A 24,106-nucleotide genomic window follows, 5' to 3' on the forward strand; every position below is an offset into this window, starting at 1 on the left:
CTTCATGTCTTTTTCACATTTTCTGATTGTATTGGTTTTGTTTTATTTTTTAGTGTTGGGTTTTGAGAGATCTTTATGTATCTAGCTACTAATCCTTTGTCAGATATGTGGCTTGTAAATGTTTTCTTGCTCTCTGAAGTTTGTCTTTTCAGTCTCATAATGGGGCATTTTACACAGCAAAAGTTTTAAATTTTGATGAAATCCAATCATTATTATTTTCTTTTATGGGTCAGACTTTTGATGGCAAATCTAAGAACTTTTTGCCTAGCCCCAGATCCCCATGATTTTCTCCTGGGTTTTGTTTTCTAAAAGTTTTATAGTTTTACATTTAAGCTTGTGATCTATTTTTGAGTTAATTCTTTAAATATATGAGATTTAAGTTGAGCTTCATTGAAAAGGCTATCTTTCCTCCACTGAATTGCTTTTGTACCTTTTGGTTGGGCATATTTTGTGGGTCTGTTTCTAGGCCCTCTATTTGTTTAATCGATCTATGTGTCTGTCACTCTGTAAATACCACAGCTCTATAATAAATCTTGAAATCAGGTAGATTGATTCCTCCCACTTTATTATTCTTTTACAAAGTTATTTTAGCTATTCTGGTTCCTTTGCATTTTCATATAAAGTTTAGAATAATCATGTCTATATCTACAAAAATCTTGCTGGGATTCTGATAGGAATTGCATTAAACTTCCATGTTAATTTGCAAAGAATTGACTTCTTTATTGTATTGAATCTTCTAATCCACAAACACACAATGTCTTTCCATTTATTTAGATCTTCTTTGGTTTATGTCATCAATGTTTTGTAGTTTTCCACTACAAAACGTACAGTTGAAGTCCTGTACATGTTTTGTTAGATATATATATATATATATATATATATATATATATATATATATATTTTTTTTTTTTTTTTTTTTAGCAACTGTAAATGGCATTTATTTTTTATTTTGGTGTCTATCTGTTATGGACACCAAATACTATCTTCCTAGCTGGTAGTATTCCAGCATAGCTAGACTTCTCAAGACAGACTGATGGGGTGAGGGAGAACTAGAAGATCCATCTCATGGTGGTCTAAGGTCCATTTTCTAAGATTCCAAATTCCTGTGTCAAGTACTATAACTTCCATCTGTTATGGATGCCAAAATGAAATTGGCTTTTGTATGTTTGTATTACATTTTGCAACCTTGAGGAACTCACTTATTAGTTCTAGGAGGTTGTTGTTTTATAGATTTCATGGAATTTTCTACCTAGACAATCATTTCGTCTGCAAATAGAGACAGTTTTATTTCTTCCTTTCTCATCTGCATGCTTGTTTTTTTTTTTTTTTCTTTTTGTGCCTTTTGAAATTGGCCAGAACTACTTGTACTATGTTGAATAAGAGTGGTGAGAGCAGACATCATTGTCTTGTTCTAGATCTTATGGAGAAAGCATTCAGTCCTTCACCATTAAAAATAATATTAGCTAGAGCCTTTTGGTAGACACTCTTTATCAAGTTGAGGAAGTTACCCTCTAGTTCATTTTTTTCCAAGAGTTTTTATCATGAATACATGTTAAATTTTTTAAAATGCTTTTTCTTTATCAGTTGATAAGACTACATGATTTTTCTCCTTTAGCCATTAGTATGGAAGATTATATCGAGTAATTTTCGTATATTGAATCAGACTTGCATTCCTGGAACAAACCTTCCTTTGGAGAGTGGAGAGGACCATCAGGGAATGCTTTGCTGGGTTTTTAGCCATCTGATACAGGATGGTGAGAAGTTCAACTAGGAAATGTAGGAATAAGTTTTCAGGGTGAGGTTAACAAGTACAGAAGTACTGACACATGAAACTGGCTTTCTTTTTCAATGCAACTATTTCAGGATGGCAGGAATGTTAAGCCCAAGAAGGAGAATGGCAGGATATGAGGCTAAGATTCAGGTAAGGCAGAGCTCCAAGAGCTTGTATGCCATGCTCTGGACCTTGGCCTTTCACCTCAAGGTGGTGGCAACTACTGTGAGGCTGGATGCAGAGAATGATCCAGTAGAGACTGCCTTTTAGAAACCCAGTGCAAAGGGTGGACTGGAGAACAAATCCTGGAGAGGGGGACCCAACAGGGATACCACAGGAAGCGTTCAGGAAAGAAAAGATCAAATCTTGAATTACTGAACTCATTGTCTTCCTTCTTCAAATGCTTCTCTTCTGAGCTACTGACTTTCCTCATTCACCCTTCTACCACTCCTACTGAAGGTCATCTTAGACTCTGCTTTTTTATTTCTTCTACATCCAGCCAGTAGAGACTATGTCTTCATTCTCCCTGTCCCTTGGCTCTACTTGCTGCCATCAACTCAGCCTAAGGTATTCATGCTCTTCTCATTAGCTTCTACTTCTTACTTCTGTGTTTTTTCCACCTCCAACCCATTCTCCATCTTTGCTCTTGCTTTTATCTTTGAAATTCCTTGTGTTGTTTGTTTGTTTGTTTGTTTGTTTTGGAGACAGTCTTGCTCTGTTGCCCAGGCTGGAGTGCAGTGACATGATCTCAGCTCACTGCAACTTCCGTCTCCCAGGTACAAGCAATTCCCAAGCCTCAGCCACCAAGTAGTTGGGATCACAGGCGCATGCTACGAAGCTTGGCTAATTTTTTTGTTATTGTATTTTTAGTAGAGACAAAGTTTCACCATATTGCTCAGGCTGGTCTCGAACTCCTGAGCCCAGGCAATCTGCCCGCCTAGGTCTCCCAAAGTGCTAGGATTACAGGTGTCAGCCACTGCGCCCGGCCAAAATTCCCTGTTTTAACCAAATCACTTTCATTTCTCTATAAAAGTTTCAGGAAGGGTCTGCTTGATCTGATACCAGTGAAACAGACTTCTGGCTGCTTGGGGACAGGGACTGAGGTCTTAAAATAATTGCTTTGAGAGGTCTTGGGAGAGATCTTGTGTGAATTGTCATGGGGTTCCCAGTGGAGAGGCAGCCATCTGCAGAGCTTTGTGCCTGAAGAAATACCTCCCCTTTAAACCCTGTTCGTTTCTCCTGTGTCCATTCCCTCAAGTAGACTAGCCCAGGATGGGCACACAGGAGCACTCATATGTACTTGCTGAATTGAACTAATTTGAATATTATTGTTTCAGCCAGCTTATCGCTTTATAATTTGTTTGTAATCTTATCTGAATTTCTGGGACTTTTCTTCTTGCTGAAAAGTCTGCTCCTTCTTACTTCGGTGTTAGAAGACCCTTCTCTCTCCATACTTTGCTATGCTCAGCCTTGGACTTATAGGAGGCAGGAGTTCTGGGTGTTCCTTGGCCACTCAGATCCCCTAGCTACTGAGTGTGCACCAAGATGATCCTGCCAGGCTCTCAGGGCACTTCTTAGTCTGGATTGTGACAGACTTGGGGTTATGAATTGAACTGTCTTTGTTAATTTTTTGGTATGGGATGGGGAGAGGCAGGCATAACACTCCCATCTGCCCATCCAGGGATGGAACAATATTTATTTAGTAAATGATTGTTAATATTTGGTTAGATGTGAAATCCTGAGGAAGTAATTTCAAGAACACAAACCAACACCCAACCCTCAGGCTCCCTAAATCTAGTCTGTCATCACCCCCAGCCCTCACTACATATCAGAATGCCAAAGACCGAATTCTTTACCTTCCTTCATTCTCTTCCTCTCAGTTTTGCTCCCTAAGCCCTCTTTAAGCCCCTTTATGTCACTACACAGCCCGGGCATCCACTCCCAGTACTATTTCTACCTAACTCCTCCCTCTTCTTTCTTCCACTCCTAGGTTGTTTGTTCATACCTGTCATATCTCCATTTATAACAGCTATTAGGGAATTCCTCTTCAACCCCAGCCCTGTCTGCCTTTGAGGACTATCTGCTCATCTCTCCGCCATGACCTCCGGCCTTGGGTCCTCCTGCTTCATGTGTCAGGAACAATGGTGGTGGTATCAACAGTAAAAATTGCTTTGAAGAGAGTCTTCAAGGTGGCTTTGGAGTGTTGTGAGGATGTGCTGGATGCTTGGTCAAAGGACAAGAGAACTTCAAAATGGAGACTTCTAGGAATCACCTGTGGAAGGGAATAGAAAAACACAATAGCAGATCACAGATTGCTCTTTGCCAAGGTTTTAGCTTCCATGACCCCCTATAAAAAAAATCAAACCCTGATCCTCCAAGGTTGGCAGTGAAAGAAAAGAGCCTTTATGTGAATAAGGTTCCTGGATCTCATGGCCCCAACTCTTGGGGGAGTAGCTACCTCTTTAATCTTCCTGCCCAAGCCCTGCCCATAATTCTTCTCTCTGTGTCCAGTCCATCAAGTGAAATCATGTTGGAGAACAGATACCTTTTAACTAGAACACTGGGATCCCCTGCTGTGTCACCCCAGCATTTCTGTCCATGTTTTGCCACTCAAAGCCCTTACCACCAAGATCAAAAATAGCTGTAATTGGTTTATCATCCTCAGATTGTATCTGTGTCATTCATCCTCTTATTCTAGATCATAGCTCAGTGACTGCCACAGGATAGATGCCCAATAATTGTTTGTTGAATGAATGAATAGATCAACTTTGCTTAAGGCTCCAGGATATCAGCAGAGAAAGCAGACCCAAAGAGCTACTTGTAAGTAATCTGGCTTCCAAAATGTAAAGTACTCATCTTGAGCTTGCGTTCCTCTCCAGGGCCTCCCTGCCTACCTCCCGGCATATCTCCACATCAATCCCTTCCCAGCTGGTAGTATTCCAGCATAGCCAGACTTCTCAAGACAGACTGATGGAGTGAGAGAAAATTAGGAGATCCTTCTCATGGTAGTCTAAGGTCCACTCTCCAAGATTCCAAATTCCAAATATCAAATACTATAACTACCTTGGGTGATAAATTCTGGGAATGTCTACCTCATTGTGGTCTTACTCTAGGTCAGAAAGAAAAACAGCTTTCATCTCCCTTGCCAACTTTCATCAGTTTTTCCCTGAAATATTCTATTAAGAATTAGCCAGAAAGAGTAGGTGATCAATTAACAGAGTCTGCCATGGATGTGGGAGGGAGAAAAGATAGCATTTATGGAGTGTATTTCCTGTGGTCTCAGCAGAACAATCTGTCTTTATACAACAAAAGCGATCAATATCCACACTTAGAGGGATTATTTGTACTTATCCTTAAAGGTTTCAGACGTCTTTTGACAGTCTCCACACCTTCTACTTGGCTATGGAGACTTGAAGAGGGGGAAATTTTAATAATTTGTATCAGTTCTGAGGTGATTTCTTTTTTTTCCAAATACAACTGAAGCTGAAGGAAACAACTACAACAGGATGGTATTACTTAAGCCCAATTCAACAATTATTATTTTTTAAATTTTATAATTTTATTAAGTGTCTTCAGTGGAATGCTGTGCTCTTTGTTAAGCATCATCCCCAAGCTTGGCAATGGTGCATGGATAAACCAGGAACAGCTCGGAAGCTCCCTCTCTGCCCTGCGCCACCAGGGTCTAAGATACATCTTCCAATAGGCCCCCAATGGGATCAGGCTCAGCATCTCAACCAGGACTCTTTCTATTAGAGCTCCTGGTGGGAAACCAAGAAGGGCAGCTGACCACTAGGTTACTTCCTTTTCAAGAAATCCCTCAGACCACCACTAGGGTAGTGGCTGATGGCAGCTGGGGAAGGCCTGAGTGGGTTTCAGTTGGTTCTGTGTTTGAACCAACATAGGAGTGCTCAGCACCAGGAGACAGAGGGCAATCTGACCCACTTTTCCTCACCAGTGCTGACCCTGGCTGCAGATTGGGAGGGGAAACACCAAATGCCACAAGGAGCTGAAACAAAAGGTGGGGGGATAGTAGGCAGAGTGGAGGGAGAGAGTCATTGACAGGAATGAGATGGGAGAGGTGGCAGAGACAGCATTTGGGTGTTGAAATTACCCTGTGAATTTTTTCTGGTACTTTCCCGTAACTCTGAGACTGAACGTGTGCATGTGACATGTCTAAAACTGTGACTTGTTTAAAGCAACTGTTTGAAAACCGTCAGAACCAGCAGCTGATAGAAACAGGCTTCTAACTTAAATATCTAAAGGGAAGATTTCTTCCTAACTTCAAGAATGTGACCAGCTCATCAAAAGCAAGCAAGCATCAATGCATCACCTTGCTCAGCGTGTCTCAGTTCAGCTTCCGACACTATCTTCAGCTGTTTTTCAGGTTGAAGAGTACTTAGTCTTTCTTAGGAGACAGCATAGCTTATTTGCAGGTAAAGGACAATACCCTGTTTGATAGCAAAAGATTGAATATCTAGAAAGTGTTTATTTTCCTACTGTTTAAAATTTTTTTTCCAGAAGATAAACAGATACAAATCTCCATGGATGATTTGAGAAGTGCACAGGTGATAAATGGGGAAGAGAAAACCCATTCTGCCTCCTCAGTCATCCACTGATGTCTGAGAAAGAATAATATTGCTTTTTTCCCCTCTCTCTTGACCTTCCTGTGCAATAAATAATGATGACAATAGCAGCATATAATATTTACGGTGGCCATGTAATTTACTCTCCAGACTGGGACTCTTTGAGAGTGAAAGGGAGTGCTAATACTCATTACTCCAGGACAGTAGACTTGAATGGAGACATATGGTCATCCTAATAATGGTGGAAATTTACCATGGATTCTGGAGTCAGGCCCAGATTTCAATCCCAGCTTCCCACATATTTACCCACCATATAATTACAGACATGCTACTTCACCTCCAAGACCCCTATTTCATTCATTATAAAGATGTGTGGTCTGTCCTTCAAGTTTATAATATCTGGCAAGATCGTTTTGAGGATTAAATGAGATAGTTATGTAAAATCACCCAGCACAGCACAAGGCTGGCATTCCAAATATGTTCATATTCTTTGCTTTATAGTAATATGCCAGGATTAGTGAATCAGTTTGTTCATCCATTTCTTTAAGTACCCAAGAGTGAATTGTCAGGCATTTATTGAGTAAGATCAGTGGTTCTCAGTGGAAGCAGTATGACTCCATGGGAATGCTTTGGAAAACTGTGGAGGTGTATGTGGTTGTCACAGTGATTTGTGCACGTGGGGAGGGTACTACTGGCATTTAGCAAGAGTGCTGGGGTCGCTAGACATCCTGCAATATCCGGAAAAGTTTTGCACAATGAAGGATTCTCCCTCATCACTCAGGGCCTACTGGTGCCCCATTTGATATTCCTAGAGGCAAAAAAAAAAAAAAAATCTTTATAATTATCTGAGCCTAGAGCCCAATTTGATTTTACATATAAATACAAAGCATTTGTTGCAGAGTTCTAATATGCACCAGATTTTCCCGAAACGTGTAAGCTGTATAAATTAAAGGAAGATTGTGCTTTGTTCAGAATTTTACTAAGTGTTTTTCACTATTTCAGGAACTCTCATTACTAGTAAAAACAAACAAACAAACAAACAAAAACCACTATTGGACAGTAATAGTAAAATAGGGAAGGATATGTTAATCACTAATACAACACGCCACTCTTAAACTGCACTTAAGGCCTTCACATTCACATCATTCTCCTTACGAGTGAAAACATTTGACTCATGTCTTCTAGTGTGACTATCCTAAGAGTTTACATAATGAAAATCATATTATTTTATTGTAAATTCTTTTATTTCTCTTTTATAACAAGGCATTATATTTGTGGCAGAAACTGCTAGATGCTCACCAAAGTCCACGTTCCACTCTCTCTCCTAGTTTCCCAACTAGACTCTATTTCCCATCCACCCTTGCAGACAGGTGTGGTCATGTGCTTGAGTCCCAGCCAATGGCCCCTGAGCAGAAGTGATACATGCCACTTCCAGGCCTGGCCCACGGAAACCTCCCAGGTGCACGCCTCCATATCTGTTTCAACTCCCTGCCCATTACTTATCTGCCCAGTCCTATCATGAGAGCTGGAAATAAACTTTTATTGTGTTTAAGTTATTAAATATATTAGGGTACATTTGTTTTAGCAATGAGGAGAACCCAACTAATACACTATGGGCTTTTTAAAAAACGTATTTGTGAATTTAATTTTAAGATCGTAAAAAGGACATCATAAAATACTAGTTATAAAAGGGGTGGTAAGTCTGATGGTGTTGAGAACTGCTGGTCTAGACTATGGAAGGTGTTGTAAGGACTAGACAGAAGAAAAATGTGTGGTCTGTCCTTCAAGTTTTTAGTATCACATGCACAACTACACAGGCACACACACACATGCAGAGTTCATTAGTTCAAGGCTGTGTATGACAAGAAACAAGTTGTGTAGACTGGATGGACTCCAAACTTTTCGTTTTGCAACCCCATTCATTAAAAACATGTTGTGCAAGCACTTTCAATACATATTTCATAGAATTCAAGACACTATCAGTTGTACATTACATCATCACATATAGCATGAAGAAAGAAAAATATCCCTGCCAATCAAATTGTGACATAGGCTTTTGTATGTAGATTGTAAAATGTATTCCAAAATGAGAGATGTTAAAATGTGAAACAATGTGTGTCTCAGAACTGATAAAAAATGATCAATGATCATATGCTTCTAAATGAATATATTATGTCCTCTTAAAAGCATACACAAAAATGGGAGTTTTAAAAGGTTGACATTTTATAAGCAAAAGTTCAATACCTTCCTGTTGCACCCCAAAGGATCACTGCAGACACCCCACCATGGAGGCCACTGGCATAGACAGAGGTCCCGTGTGGGCCCAGAAGAGTGAGGGGCTCTTAGCTGAGTCTGTGTGGCTCTGGGGAAGTGGATAAGCATTCCAGAAGAATCCAGTATTCCAAAATTATCCAGCTTCTGGAATACCAGAAGAATCCACCTCCAGCTTTCACACTGTATTTCTTTAGTGCCTTCCTCTCAGCAACCTGTCCTCTCACAAGAAAAAGATGTTGGTTACCTCTGTTGGGGGTAATTGCATTTTAATTGGAGTCTTCAGTCCTTTAACTGAAAGAGATTAATCTTCAAAGGAGACATTGTGACCATCAGTCAGGGAGCTATCTTGAGCCAGGCACTTGTGACTTCTGTTACAGACACTGCACATCTGACTTGTAAGATCGGCCTTAAGTGGCACCCACCCAAATCTTGTGTTGCTCTTTGTCTATGCTGACATTAAATACAGTGCCCAGCTGTCATCTGCTTACACTGTTCAAATTAGCTCCATTTACATGCCGTTATTTCCCTAAGATGTTTATCTTTCTCCCAGAGAGTAGCTTCCTCGCCTGGCTACCCTACTTATGTCATTCCCCCTAACACTGAGGCTGAGAACCACAGTCACTTCTGGTCCCTTGGCTTCACTGTCCCCTAACATCACTCAGATGGTTTTCCTGTTTCTGTGTTTGGGCACTTCTGAAATGCTAGTCCACTTCCCCAGAGCCACAAAGACAGCTAAGAGCTCCTCACTCTTCTGGACCCACATGAGACCTCTGTCTATGCCAGTGGCCTCCAGAGTCGGGTGTCTGTAGTGATCCTTTGGGGTGCAACAGGAAGGTATTGAACTTTTGCTTATAAAATCTCAATCTTTTAAAACTCCTATTTTTGTGTATGCTTTTAAAAGGACATAATATATTCGTTTAGAAGCATATGATCATTTATTATCAGTTCTGAGACACACATTGTTTTGCATTTTAACATCTCTCATATTGAGATGCATTTTACAATCAATACCTACAGAAAGCCTATGTCACAATTTGGCAGGGATATTTTTCTTTCTTCATGCTATATAACGTAATGATGTAATGCACAATTGATAGTGTCTTGAATTCTGTGAAACATGTATCGAAAGTGTTTGCACAACATGTTTTTAACTAATAGGGTTGCAAAATGAAAAGTTTGGAGTCCATCCAGTCTACGCAACTCACTTGTTTCTTACCACACACAGCCTTGAATTAATGAGCTCTGCGTGCATGTGCCTGTGTAGTTGTGCGTGTGATTTTATAAACTAGAAGGACAGACCATGCATTATTCTTTTGTCTAGTCCTTACAGCACCTTCTATAGTGCTGTAAGGACTGCAAGCACCTTCCATAGCACCTTCCATCTGGGAACCCCAAGAGGAGAAAAGACTGGGCAATCAGGAGTGGTAGGCAGGCAATGGGACTGCTAAAGTGGCCTTTAGGTTCATAACCTGCATAAAGAGTCTGGAATTGAATTATCCACTGAATTCTCTCCCTCCTTTCTCTTTCCATCTCTCTCTCTATTTCCTTCTCTCTCTCTCACACACACACACTCTCATTCTCTCTCTCTAAAAATATCTATATACATACATACACATATGTGAGTGTAGGTGTGTGTTTTCTCACAAGGTGATGTTTAGCAAGAGAAAAGTTCTAAAAAACTCAGAAATAACCATTTTTAGTATTTCCTAAGATTAAAAGTAAGGAAAGAAATTTAAGGGGAAAAGACCAAGAGATTTGAATAGATAATTTTAAAAATCTGTAAAAAAGGGAAAACGTCACCAAAATTAAGATTAAAAGGCAAACTGAAAAAAAGTTTGCAGCGAATGCAAAAAAGAGCTGCTATCTTTTCTTTATAAAGAGCTGAAGTAACTCAATAAGAAAAATGCAAAGAACCCTAAACACAGACATGCAAGGATATTTACAGACAATTCATAAAAGAGGCACCGTAACTAGTCAATGATCACAAAGCGCATGGGGAAAGGGGCCATGTGTATGTGTCCACCATCAGAGACCTAATACCTGGGTCAGTGCCTGGTTCACCTGTTAAGTAAATACAGTTATGTATTTATAATGGAAATGTTTTCTTTGGGCAATTTTGTCATTGTGTGAACATTATAGGGTGCGCGTATACAAACCTAGATGGTATTGCCTACTCCATACCTAGGCTATATGATATGGTTTTATCACTCTTAGGCCACAAACCTGTACAGCATGTTACTCTACCAAATACTGTAGGCAATTATGACACAATGGTAAGTATTTGTGTATCTGAACATATTCAAACAGAAAACAGTAAAAATACAATATAAAATGTTAGAAATGGCACACCCTGTCCTGTTTAGGTCACTTACCATAAATGGAGCTTGCAGGACTGGAAGTTACTCAGGGTGAGTCAATGAGTGAGTGGTGAGTGAATGTGAAAGCTTAGGACACAACTGTACACCTTATAAACACTGTATACTTAGACAGCACTACATTTGTAGAAAATATTTTTCTTTCTTCAATACTAAATTAACCTTAGCTTACTGTAACATTTTTACTTTATAAACTTCTTAATTTTTTTAATGTTTTGATTATTTTGTAGATATTTGGCTTAAACACACATTGTACAGCTGTGCAAAAATATTTCTTTTTAATATCCTTATTCTATAAGGTTTTTTCTACTTTCACAGTTTTTTATTTTTCACTTTTTAAACACTTTTGTTAAAAACTAAGACACAAACACACATATTAGCCTAGGCCTACACAATGTCAGGATCATCAGTATCACTGTCTTCTACTTCTCCAGTTTGTCCCACTGGAAGGACTGAAGGGGTAATAACAGGCATGGAACTGTCATCTATGAAAACAATACCTTCTTTTGAAGCACCTCCTGAAGGAGCTGCCTGGGGCTGTTCTTGAGGAGGTGTCGCTCTTTTCAGAAAAGAAAAGAATGCTTGATTTATTTCTTTGTTTCATCATGTATTTGCTTGTGAGTAGATAATGCATCATGAACACTCCTCTCTACTAACGAAAACCATGCAGTGTTAGGGTCCATGGTTTCAAACTTTCCAAGTTGCTGAGGTCTATAAAGGCTTCTGCCAAACCCTTGACAGTGAATTTTCTCAGGGTTTTGTCTTTTTCTTCTGCAGTTTCCTTTTCTCTTGACTCTTCTTTAAGCTCTTGAGTTCCTGTTCCAGCTCTCGCAACTCTGTCAGTTCCTCAGGACTTACATCTAGAGGCTCCTCAATGTCATCCTCATCCACACTGAGGTTAAAGTTGTTTGCTCCCTTATAATCATATGGGACCACCACCACATATCTAATTCATCAATGCCACATAACTGTATTTGTTGAATGACTGATTAAATGGATGAATGAATTAATTAATTAAAAAGTCTACCTTGAGGTAATCAAAGGGATAAAAACTAAATATTTTTGCCCATCACTGTAGCAAAGCATTTTTTAAAGGAGTAATATGCAATTAGTATAGTAAATGCATGTGGTGAAAAGGACTTTCTCATGCAAATTGATGGGCATGTGAATTGTTGTGAAAAGCAATTGGTCAATAACATGAAAGTGCTCACCTCCTTCTGGTGCATGGGTGGACCACGCTTTCCCACCCAATCCCACCGCCTTGAAGGCAGACAGGGCTGTGTAACAAGTTCTGCCTATGGGGTATGAGTGAGTATTTAGGAACCTTCCCATAAAGATGTAATAAGAGAGCAGGCTTGGTTGAGACGGTGGAATCTAAGCACTGAAAAGTCTGGACTGCTAAGTCCTCATACAAGGACAGCAGCTTCAGAGAGTAACCTGAACCCAAAAATGAATTCCCATGACTAAGAAGTAAATTTTTATTTTTGTTAAGTCATTGAGATAATAGAGCTGCTTGTTACCACAGCTCACCTGCCTCATTCTGATTAACATGCTTATTTAATTCTTTTGTCTATCAATTGAGATATGCACCTATTATAAAACAGATCCAGAAGTTCCATTTATGAGGAATAAGAGAATACTCCTAAATATGGAAAAATATATTTATACATGAAGATGCTCCTTGTAAGGTTATTTTAAAACCAGCATTCCCATAATAGAATAGTTAGCTGCTAAAGAAAAACATACCACATGTGCTTAGTAGATATTTATAAAGAAGATGTAATAACGTGGGAAAATGTTTATGACTGCTATCCTCATAGACTTTCTATTCATATAGAATAAGATTGAAGAAAAATCACCAAAAATGTTAAAAATTGGTTTTGTTGGGTAGTGCGAATATAAGCAATTTCTTCTCCTTCTTTCTACAGCTTAAAGTTTTCCGAATATTTAAAAACAAATGTATATCAATTTTTATAAAGAAAAACAATGCTGTTCTTTCAATTACTCAAGTTTTAAAATTAATAACAAATAGGTTATTTTATTATCTCATTGGTAAGATTTTTCTTAATCCCAGAAACAGATCTTTCCCTAGTTGCTCCGAAATCCAGGTGGTAGACAATCTTTACATTTTATATTTTTTGCTACTTTTGTCTATATACATGCAGAAAAGGGAAAAGGCAAATTTTAAGGAAAAATGTTTGTGAGTTCATCTCATTTAAAAGCACAATAGGCGACCTATTGATTTTTAAAATAGAGAGGCTCTGACCTTGTCCAAGGCCTTCCCGCTCTTTGGAGCCCATTGTCCTTCTCTGATCCATTAGAGATTGAGTCTGGTGATCCCTAAGGCCCTCTTCCAGATCTTCTACTCTGTAATTCCGTGTTGAAATGGAGTAAGATGTTCACAATTTGGTATGTTAGAAGTGTAATTCAACCAGGCATTGGAAAATATTTATCTCATTAATCTTTGTGAACAGGTATCTATGGAAACAACTTACATTTGTATTCAAGGGAGATAATCATTTATGAATTTATCCTTATACAATCATCACAAAGGTAAGTTGTGCCCAGGATAGCTTCTTGCAGTATGTTCAACAGGACACAGTTTTACACCATTTTTAGTAGAATCAAGTAGAAATCACTCTGACAAACTGAGATACCACCAGAGATTCAGAAACTGGAGAGTCTAGCTTGAAAATATATCATAGGGATCATGAGAGTCACAGTGCTCACTAGACACAATTTTAGAAAAGTTGAGAAAAAGACACTGAAATGATGGAAGTCCCAAGTAATCATGGAAAGCAGAAGAAAATGGATTAGATACAGAGAGCATCATTTTTCATTCAACCTGGGTCAGTTTTATCCAATAATTCTGGAATGACCACCTTGTTACCTAACTAGCTGCTCCTCCTCTCTGGGCTGAGCTTCTACACATAGACAATTAGGGCCCTTGACCAGATAGCATCTAAAATCCCTGCAAGTTCTGATAATATGATTGGGCTAGTGTTTGTTTTTGCTATCATTTGATGTCCTTCAGCACTGATTTATAAAAACAAAATAGAAAACTCAGGTTACATGCAAAGAGACACTTCCATGTCTTGATAATGTCTGATAAGCAGAACTGGTGTTTTCTAGCTCACCGTTCTTTACTTCTCTCTAGCTTTATTGTTCAGACCTCTCTGGCTGCCTGCAACAGAAGCTCAGCATGACCTGGCTCAAATCAAAAGGAGAAGCCTTGGTTCCTATAACCAAGTTGCTGGAAGGGCATAGGTTTAGGTGACCAAAAGACAATGGATGCAGGGTCTCGAACACTGTCAGGACTCTCCGTGCTCTTTGGGTTTCAGGGTTCAAATCAGGTTCATCATGTTAGTGGAGTCATGGATATGGGCAGCTCTGGGCTCTCATTCCTGGGGAAGTTAGCATTGTGCCTTAAGCTGATCTTTTATAATTCACAGGTAAGGACACTGGTGGCACAGCTTAGGTCACAATCCCAACACCTGAGCCAATCATCATGCTCAGAGGTGAGAGATATGATGATTTGCCAACCTGGTCACATGTTCAGTCTTTTTAATCAAGAGGATTTGGGTCATACTGGAAGCAATAGAGACGTCCATACTGAGAGGGAAACAGAACAGCAGCTGTATTTGTTTTCTATTGCTGTGTCTCAAGTTGCCACAAACTTAGAGGCTTAAAAAAATGCTCACCTATTAGTTCACAGTGCCATAGGTCAGAAGGCTGTACACAGTGTGGCTGTGTTCTCTACTCAGGATCTCACAAGGCTAAAAAGCGTTGGCAAAGTTTGTTTTTTTTTTCTCATCGGGAGTTCAGGGTCATCTTCCAAGCTCATGTGGTCATGGCAGCATTCACTTCCTTGAGGTTGTAGGACTGAGGCCCTCATTTCTTTATTGGCTATCAGCTAGGGGCTGCTCTCAGTTCCTAAAGGCCCCTAATATTCCTCTTCAAATCCAGCTATGGAGAATCCCCCCCACCCCCCAGTGTCAAATGTATCTCACACTTCGAATCTCTTTCATCAGCAGGAGCCCAGTCCTTTTTAAGGGCTTGGCTGATTAGATCAGCACCTGAAGTTCCCCAGATAATCTTCCCACCTTAAGGTCAGTTGATTTGGCACCTTAACTACATCTGCAAAATCTCTTCATGGTACCTAGCTTAGAGTTTGATTAAATAACTGGGAGAATGTGTATACCAGGGAAGAAGAGAGTGGGAATATTGGAGATCATCTTAGAATTCTGCCTAACTTGCCATATGAACTTAGGAAGTTGGAATCTGAGTTTGATCTTTTGAGATATGTCTCAAAAACATCCAAAGACTAAATCTACCTAAATCTTGAGCAACTAATTCACTTATTAAACTGGTTGCTTGACTCATGTAATCAATATAATGTAATCAAATACATTTTTAAAAGTCATATGATTGTCTTAACTTTAGGAAGATAGAATATGAATTTAAAATAGACCTTACTTAGGTAAAAGCACGTTTTAAGCACTTTCTCCATGTTCCTTTTCAAATGAGGAGTTGTTTGATTCCATAAACTCAATTAGGCCCTTCTGTTATACATCCTCATGGAACTCTGTTCTATGACTCTTGAGACACTCCTAATTACTTACTCAACACTATTACCACTATCCTGTATCCTGACAATGCAGAATCTGCATTTCCTGTTCCATGCAGCATGCCTAGTACATGGCATAGAGGCTGGCACACAAAATAAATATTCGCAGAATAAAAGAGGACAAATGCCAGGCCACACTTTTGTCATTTATGTACTCCCTATGCTTAGGGCAGTACCAGCATATAGTAGATGTTCAACTGAAGTGGAAGGAAGTCTAGGAAGGAGGGAAGAAGAGAAGAAGGCAGAACACAGCGCTAGGCCCCTTTAAAAGAAAGCAGCTAACTCTGCTTCCTGCTGTGTTGACTCGATTGACCTGTACAAACAGTTCTTAGCATTTTACTTCCAAGAACAACCGTATAAGGTGATTTAATTATTTCCCAATGGTTGCTGGGACTCTTGAAGCCCATGCAGGACAATGGGCAAAAGGGTCCCCACACCAAAATTGGCATTGGGTATACCCAGAGGGTGTTTATCTGGCTGGACTTCATGACACTGGTCACCTGAGGCTATTCTCTTTGTTTGTTTTATCTTGAACACAGTCACATGCCCACTTCAGGTCTCTGTACAGGCAAAATGTGTCTGGAGTCAACTACTTAGCAGAGCAAATACACTCATCCCCAGGCCTGTATTAGACTTTAACTGCAGACAGGCCGAACTCACAGAACCTGTACTGCCTATACAAAAGGAGACCTTTTATCATGTCTGGGGGGAAGTCAATATCACTTATAATATGTTAACTATCTCACTAACCCTGGAGGTGATCTGGATATGGAGAAGGGCTCAAGTGATCAAATATCTCTGAAAAAAGACATAATCTGGGTCCAAAATGTCAGCAATAATGTACAAACAGACCATCTTCTTGGAAGGAAATTTGGGAAATACCTTCCAGGGAGGTTGTCCATGACATAGTGTTGGTCTTCCCTGCCAGCCCCTCCCCAGCTTTCTCCTTCCCCTACCCTGGCCTCACACACAACTACGACTCTCACTTCTCTTTTAACCTATAAGTGAAAGTCTGATGATCATCGCACACACGTCCTCCTTCCTAAGTGCTGCATTATGTCCTGCCTATTTTTTTTTTTTTTTTTTTTTTTTTTTTTTTTTGCTCTGATGCATCACCAGTTGCAGGACGAAGCTATTCACAGACCCTGGATCAAGTCCATGTGGGGAGACCATTGGGAAGAACATGATTTTTTTTTATTTTTTTATTTTTTTATTTTTTGAGACGGAGTCTTGCTCTGTTGCCTGGGCTGGAGTGCGGTGACTGGATCTCAGCTCACTGCAAGCTCCGCCTCCCAGGTTTACGCCATTCTCCCGCCTCAGCCTCCCGAGTAACTGGGACCACAGGCGCCTGCCGCGTCGTCCGACTAGTTTTTTGTATTTTTAGTAGAGACGGGGTTTCACCGTGTTAGCCAGGATGGTCTCGATCTCCTGACCTCGTGATCCGCCCGTCTCGGCCTCCCAAAGTGCTGGGATTACAGGCTTGAGCCACCGCGCCCGGCCAAGAACATGATTTTTAAAGCTAGTTTTACCTCAACACTGCTCAATCCCAGACCACTCTTCCCCAGTCACTTGCTTATTGCTATGGGCTGAATGTTCATGTCCTCTGAAAAATCGTATGTTGAGGCCCTAACTCCCAGTGTAATAGTATCTAGAGGTAAAGCCTTTGGGAGTATTAGGTTTAGATGAGGTCGTGAGGGTGAGAATTCTCATGAGAGAAACAGTGCCCTTATAAGAAGAGGAAAATAGGCCGGGCACTGTGGTTCATGTCTGTAATCCCAGCACTTTGGGAAGCCGAGGTGGGCAGATTACCTGAGGTCAGGAGTTTGAGACCAGCCTGGCCAACATGGTGAAACCCTGTCTCTACTAAAAATACAAAAATTAGCTGGGCTTGGAGGTGGGTGCCTGTAGTCCCAGCTACTGGGGAGGCTGAGGCAAGAGAATTGTTTGAATCGGGAGGCAGAGGTTGCAGTGAGCCAAGATCATGCCACTGCACTCCAGCCTGGGCAAGAGTGAGACTCCGTCTCAAAAAAATAAGTACATAAAAAATAAAAAGAGGAAAATAGATCCTCTCTCTCTCTCTCCCTCTCCCTCTCATCAGTGCACTCACCCAGGAAAAAAAAACATGAGGAAACGGCAAAACAGTGGCCACTTACAGGTACAAGCCAGGAAGAGGGTCCTCACCAGGAAATGTAATCCACTGGCACTTTGACCCTGGACTTTTGGCCTCCAGAACTGTGAGAAATAAATTGTTATTTAAGCCACCTGGTCTGTGGTATTTTGTTACAGCAGCCTGAGCCGACTGACACTTATTGCAATTAATTATTTGTATGATGACAGAGTCCCGCATTTCTATTACAGCTTTCTAAGAATTCATCTTATTTGGTTTCACCCCTCACGGTGCCTAACTACCGGTACTTATGTGTATAAATGGTTGCTAAATGTTTCTCAAACCTTCACTTTTTGTCCTAAGGAGCTTGGTCTTGATCACTCATGCAGTGGGAGCTGCTGGGAGTTTCTGAACGTAAAGTGGTATTAGCTGTTTTTTTTTTTCAAGCAAATGACTTACCTTTGGAGCCTCAGGTTTCCGGTAAGAGAAATTAGGTTGCACAAGGGTAGAAAGACAAAGTTTTTTGAACAGCGTAACTCATTGCGTAAATGTAAAATATCCTTAAGAGCTCACATTTGCCCCTTGCATTCCTCAAAAGGGCAGAGCATCTGCTAAAAGACCAATCTGTGAAGCACTAACTTGACTTCTGCTTATTTAAGCTGGACTAACTAACCTTGTGACTAATTATCTCTGTGCTGTGGCTGCCTAAGCAGGGAAAATGTCCAAATGTGGAGAGTTTGAACTCCCTTATTATGGGGAAAATATCCCAGCATGCCTTTCCACTTTACTTCTAGGGCAAAGTGAGGAAGATTCCTTTCTAAATAGCAAAAATTCACTTTGCTATACAAGAACTACTGAGGGGATAAAACCTTGACTTCAAACTTGTCAAATATGTTTCGCAGCTCCAAAGGCTAAACACACACACAGACACACGCACACATAATAATGCCGATTGCCGCCATTTTATCCTTAGAATGACTTAGTTATGAAGACCACAATACACTAAACACTTCCTATAAAATGTCCTAGCCAGAGACTATGTGATAAAGATTTCCATATATGGGCGTGTGACTAAGGGCTGAGAGAAAATATGGCGGAGACTGCTGGCTACAAATCTTGGATAATTCCCTGAGAAGGAAAAGGAAAAAAAAAATGAAGGATAACAAACCTGCCGCACGCAGGAAATGCCTGTCTAACATAAAGGCGGAGCATATTCGTGTGGGAAAATGCACAGGCTCACAAGCACCGGCTTTCAGGGGAAAGATGTCTTTAAAATGCTCTCTCCCCATTTTTACACTTTCAGATTCCTAAGAGCTTCTGCGGGGACTTCTGAAAACGATGTTGGCACTTTAGGCCAGGACTTTTTGAACAGCTTTTTTCAAGGGCTTAGCTCCACGTTCTTTGCAAACTGCTAAATCCTTCAACCTCTAAATTTTGTTTCAAAGTCATAAATTTCTCTCCAGGCTTCTTGGTTTTCAGAAACCAGCACAGCATGTTTCATTTGTGAACAACTGGAAGAAAGCATTTTTACTGCCAAACTTTAAAAAAAAATGGCAAGTTTCATTGGCTTTTAATTTTACATAAAGGTACACCCTGCCTGCCAGATGTGGGTAAGTGTAATAGAATTAAAGTTGTTTAATCCGCAGCATTGCACAGGTTTTCTAGTCTAAAAATATCTCACCAGGCTAAAACACTGGTCTGTATGAACATAATATAAATTAGAAGAGCTGAACGTAACAGTCCTTGGTTAGCTTAGAAATTCAGCGGCACAAGCACATTTGGGGTGTTATTTACTTGCAAGTCTACTGGTCCTCACTCCAAGTTCCTTTCTGCTATCTCCAGCCCCTACACACAGTCAGGGACATTGATGTTGCGGGGTCAGGTGGGCCACCTAGATTACAGGACAGTCCTGCCTTTACATAGGTGTGTGTTTTGGGGCAAGTCACTCGCCTTCACTGAGCCTCAGGTCCTCACCTGAAAGGTAAGGATAACAGGAAGCCTCTCCGAAAGACGGGTCAAGTTGAAATAATATGACAAGTGTAAATATTGATCACCATGTCTGGCACTTCTTAAGCTCTCACTAAATAACACCTGTTCTTATTAGGCTCATCCATCTCTGCTTGAGCGCTACTGTAGAGGACAAATTGATCAGTGGGCACCACTGAGCTTTTGGTATTTCTGATACAAACCAATTCTGTAAGGGTCATTACATTGAAAATGTTAAAACCAAAATGGATTTCTTCTGAATAACTTAATATGTACATTCTGAATAACTCTGAAATCACCCACAGAGTCTCAGTAATTGGCTACATATTATTTTTAATATATCAGTTGGTAGCCTGCAACAATCCTCCTTGACAAGTCCTAGGTTGAGTGTCAGAATCTCCCCCAGGGTAGGATGTCCCTGGAAACAGCTCATGGCTGTGTGTGTGTGTGTGTGTGTGACAGAGAGAGAGAGAGAGAGTTTTCAGACTAATGCTGCTCTACTATGGCACTTCCTCTTTATAGTGACTGAATGATACGGTTTGACTGTGTCCCCATCCAAATCTCAGCTTGAAATGTAATAATCCCCACATGTCAACGATGGGGCCAGGTGGAGATAATTGAATCATGGGTTGATTTCCCTCATACTGTTCTCCTGGTAGTGAATAAGTCTCACGAGATCTGATGGTTTTGTAAATGGGAGTTCCCCTGAATAAGCCGTCTTGTCTGCCGCCATGTAAGATGTGACTTTGCTTCTCCTTTGCCTTCCACCATGATTGTGAGGCCTCCCCAGCCATGTGGAACTGTGAGTCCATTAAACCTCTTTTTAAAATAATACCCAGTCTCAGGTATGTCTTTATTAGCAGTGTGAGAACAGACTAATACACTGAGTTCAAATCCTCTGTTCCTGAGGTACTTAGCCTTTCTGTGCCTCAATTTCTCCATCTGTAAAATGACTCTGAGCAACAGAATGCCTACTTCCTGATGGCATTAGGAAGGGAGATCTGTTTATGCTATGCCCAAAAGCAGTATGGCACAGTCAAGAAAACAAGAGTTTTGGACTGGGCAGGGGCCTGGCTTCAAATCTCAGCCCATCCTTTTTCCAGCTGTGACCATGGCCATGGACTTTATGTCTCTTGGCCTATTTTCTCATTTGTAACAGAGTGGCAGACCCTGATGTTGCTTACACCATATCTGTTGCTCATTCTTCTTTACCAATAAAACTCCGATTTTGTTTGGAGCTTAACTATGCCCAGATAAAATATTCATCTTACCAGTTGCCCATTTGATATAGTTCTGGCCAATGACACATAAGTAGAAATCACTGGGTACAGTGGATGGGAAGCTTGTTTCTTGAAAGAGCAGGCCGGGCTGGCATGAACTTCTCCCTTTGCCTTTTTTCCTTCTTCCCCCTTCCCCGGAATCTGGACATGATTCCTGGAGGTGAGGCAGCCATTCCATAATCATGAGGTGGAAAACATGAAGAGGAAGGCCTACACACTAAGGACAGCAGAGCAGAAAGATGGAAAAGGCCTGGTCCCTGACGGCTCCCAGAGCTCCTGGGAAAGCTTGGGCAGCCTGCCTCCAGATTTCGTATTTTTAGAGACGAGTCTTTGTTGTCAATCTCTGTGTTATTTGCAGTGAAACTTGTTCAGAACAAACACACGTGGGAACTAAAATGATACTTACTTCCTAGGGTCCTCGTGAGAAGGTTAGGTATATGAAGCATGTACCACAATTCCCAACACACAGTCGACTTCCAATAAATGTGTATTCCCTTCCTCCCTTCCCCATCTTCACATTATGGATTCTCCCTGCTACCGGTAAATATCAGGGGTGTTGAGGGCCAGTTCAGATATCTTCCTTTTAATGCATGTTAATCTCTAAGTGTGGATTGCCCAACTAGAAGTGACCTCACCGTCTGATATGACTTCCCAAAGCAAATACATATATAGACTGTCTTCTTAGAGCAGAGTTGCAGGAGAAAAGGAGCTAATGGCCACGAGGGGCTCTGCACTAGTACAAAGCATTCAAGTTTTATGATAAATTCTGAGCCCCACATTTCAGGACAGACCTCCGTACTTAAAGATCTGAAAACCACTGTCATATTTGCTACTTTTGTGTGTTTAGCTTAGAAAAGAGAAGATTTAGGGAAACATGGAAACTTTCTTCAACTCTAACTTGAGATCTGGTCAACTACTAAGCCGTGTGGACTTAGCAGCTTCTGAAAAACCTTCCAGTTATATTTGAGATGAACTATGGGCCACAGGCTTTGAAAGGATGACAAATATATATTCTCAGTAAATATTTAGTGAATTGATTAACTAAGTAAAGGCCTACATATTTAGCCCCAATGTTTCTAGGTTAAAATGCAGCTGGAGTCCTCAATATCGAACTTATTGGTAAATACATGGCCTTGTGTGAAATGGGGTCACTTGCTTTTGAGGTCATCTGAAATCCAGCTTTACTTTTCTCTACCTGATGAGCTCCTGTTTTGGAAATGTACTGAGAAGACCAACTTGAAGAGGCAAGGCCTACAGCCTACCCCAGCCCAAAGCCAAAAGCAGTGGCTATAAAACTGGAATTGCTAAGGCCAGAGGGACTGGGTTTATGCACAAGTCATTTTCATGAACATCTTGTTTATTTCAAGTGAGTTAGTATCACACACATTTGGCATCTCCTCCAAGATGTCTACTTAGTTGGTTAGAAGCACATGAAATGGAGCCTGAGCTCTCAGCAATGGCATATTGACCGTACTCAAAGTTATTAAATCTTGAACATGTGGAAAAGAAAAAGTCATAATGCTACCAGTGGAGAGGAGAAAGTGCACACGAAATCTGTGAATGTGAAGACAGCAAGTTGGGAAATGAAGCAAAAGGGAATTTTTCATTACTTGTATCAGGTTTTATGTTATAGTGAAAGCTATCTGGCTACTACAGTTGGTTTTATGTAGACCTCATCTGTAACTAGCTAAGCACTCCACTGGGCTAAAATTTAATCAAATATCTTGGTTTCTAGTTAGTAGATCTGTGGCAAGCATCAGTGATTTAAAAAACAACAACAACAACAACAACAAAAAACACCTGAAATATTCCCACCTTAGACTTAATAAATGTTCCCTTCTCAAATTCAGGTTGAAACAGAAGAAATTCTCTGATGGAGGCAAGGGAATTAGTTCTCTCACTTTTTATTTTTTCAAGTTACTTAGACAACACATTCATTTTATTGAGGACTCCTGGCATTGAATTTGAAGTTTCAAAGCTTTGGAACTCATTTTTGAGGTGATATTGGAAAAAAAAAGCATCACATCTTTTTAATGAATTTTTTCCCCTATCAATAAAAGTCAGCTGAACCGTTTCCCATCATTCTTCCCTCCTAAGCCTTGATCCAACTTTACCTTTCTGTTCAAATCTGTCAAATTTCCAGTGAAATCCTCCTCTCCAGAATATGGGAAACTTTGACTAATGAAATTAAGGTACCTAACTCTGGCAATGAGGAAGAGGACCAGGTTCATGTGAATATTTTCCTTAGGATTTATTTGTATCATCTATAAAGTCCTGTATTTATATGTGTTAATTTTTTTTTAATCCTATAAGAATGAATGGTGCACAGGCCCTTTTGGAAAGGCAGCAGGAGGTTGTGTAAGAATTAATTAGTTCCTCAAAGCCACAGCTGAAGCCCTCTGCCAGCCTATCAGGGCCTGTAAACTAAACTCTTGCATACTTCAAGAACTGCAGTGGAGAATCCAGCTGAGGGAGGAGCTAGGTTTGTCAGCCAGTATCTGGAATCTTGTGTATTCAGCTCTGAGTGCCACATCTTAACCCAGACACCGACAGCCCAGAGAATGTTGAGAAATGCTGGGAGGGCTGAAATCTATGCCGGCTGAAGTTTGCTCCAGGTGCTGCTGGTGTGCGGGGTTAGGTGAGGCCCACACAGGAGGCAGCACAGTAGCCTCTGATGCTGAAGCCCTGTCCTGGGAGAGAAGGGGCAATGTTCTTAGATTTAGCACCTAAGAGCAGCTTGGATCAGAGTGGAAGAAATACTCAGCGAAGCTGATCTCAGATCAAGATGAAGAAACGCTTTCTGACTCGCAGAATTGCCCCAAATGGAGTGAACTGCTCCATGAGAAGGTAATCCTTGTAATCAGAAGCTGGTGTCTTAAGTCTCTTTAAGGTTTGTAAAACACTTTCAAATGTATCATCTCAGTGGAGAGGCATTTCCCTATCTTACTGATGAGAAAACAGGATTCTGTGAGATCCATGGCTTTTCCAAAGTCACATAATCATCCTAGAGTCTTAGTGTTGGAAGGGACAAAAGATGTCATCCAGACAAAGAAGTGAGTGAAGATCTGAGATTGGAATCAGCTCCCCCAGTCTCCTGGTCCAG

General features: G+C 40.5%; 1 long non-coding RNA gene across 1 annotated transcript; it reads right to left on the reverse strand.

Annotated features, from left to right (window-relative positions):
• Window positions 1–3,673: 3,673 nt before the first annotated feature.
• On the reverse strand, window positions 3,674–18,461 carry LOC104671567. The gene is made up of 3 exons (XR_749298.1): window positions 18,197–18,461; window positions 17,784–17,862; window positions 3,674–4,043 (listed from the first exon to the last, which is right to left on the reverse strand). It is a non-coding gene; the product is annotated as an uncharacterized LOC104671567 (long non-coding RNA).
• Between the last annotated feature and the right edge of the window lie 5,645 nt (window positions 18,462–24,106).

The sequence above is a fragment of the Rhinopithecus roxellana genome, chromosome 9 (assembly GCF_007565055.1).
Source record: "Rhinopithecus roxellana isolate Shanxi Qingling chromosome 9, ASM756505v1, whole genome shotgun sequence".
Classification (NCBI taxonomy): domain Eukaryota; kingdom Metazoa; phylum Chordata; class Mammalia; order Primates; family Cercopithecidae; genus Rhinopithecus; species Rhinopithecus roxellana.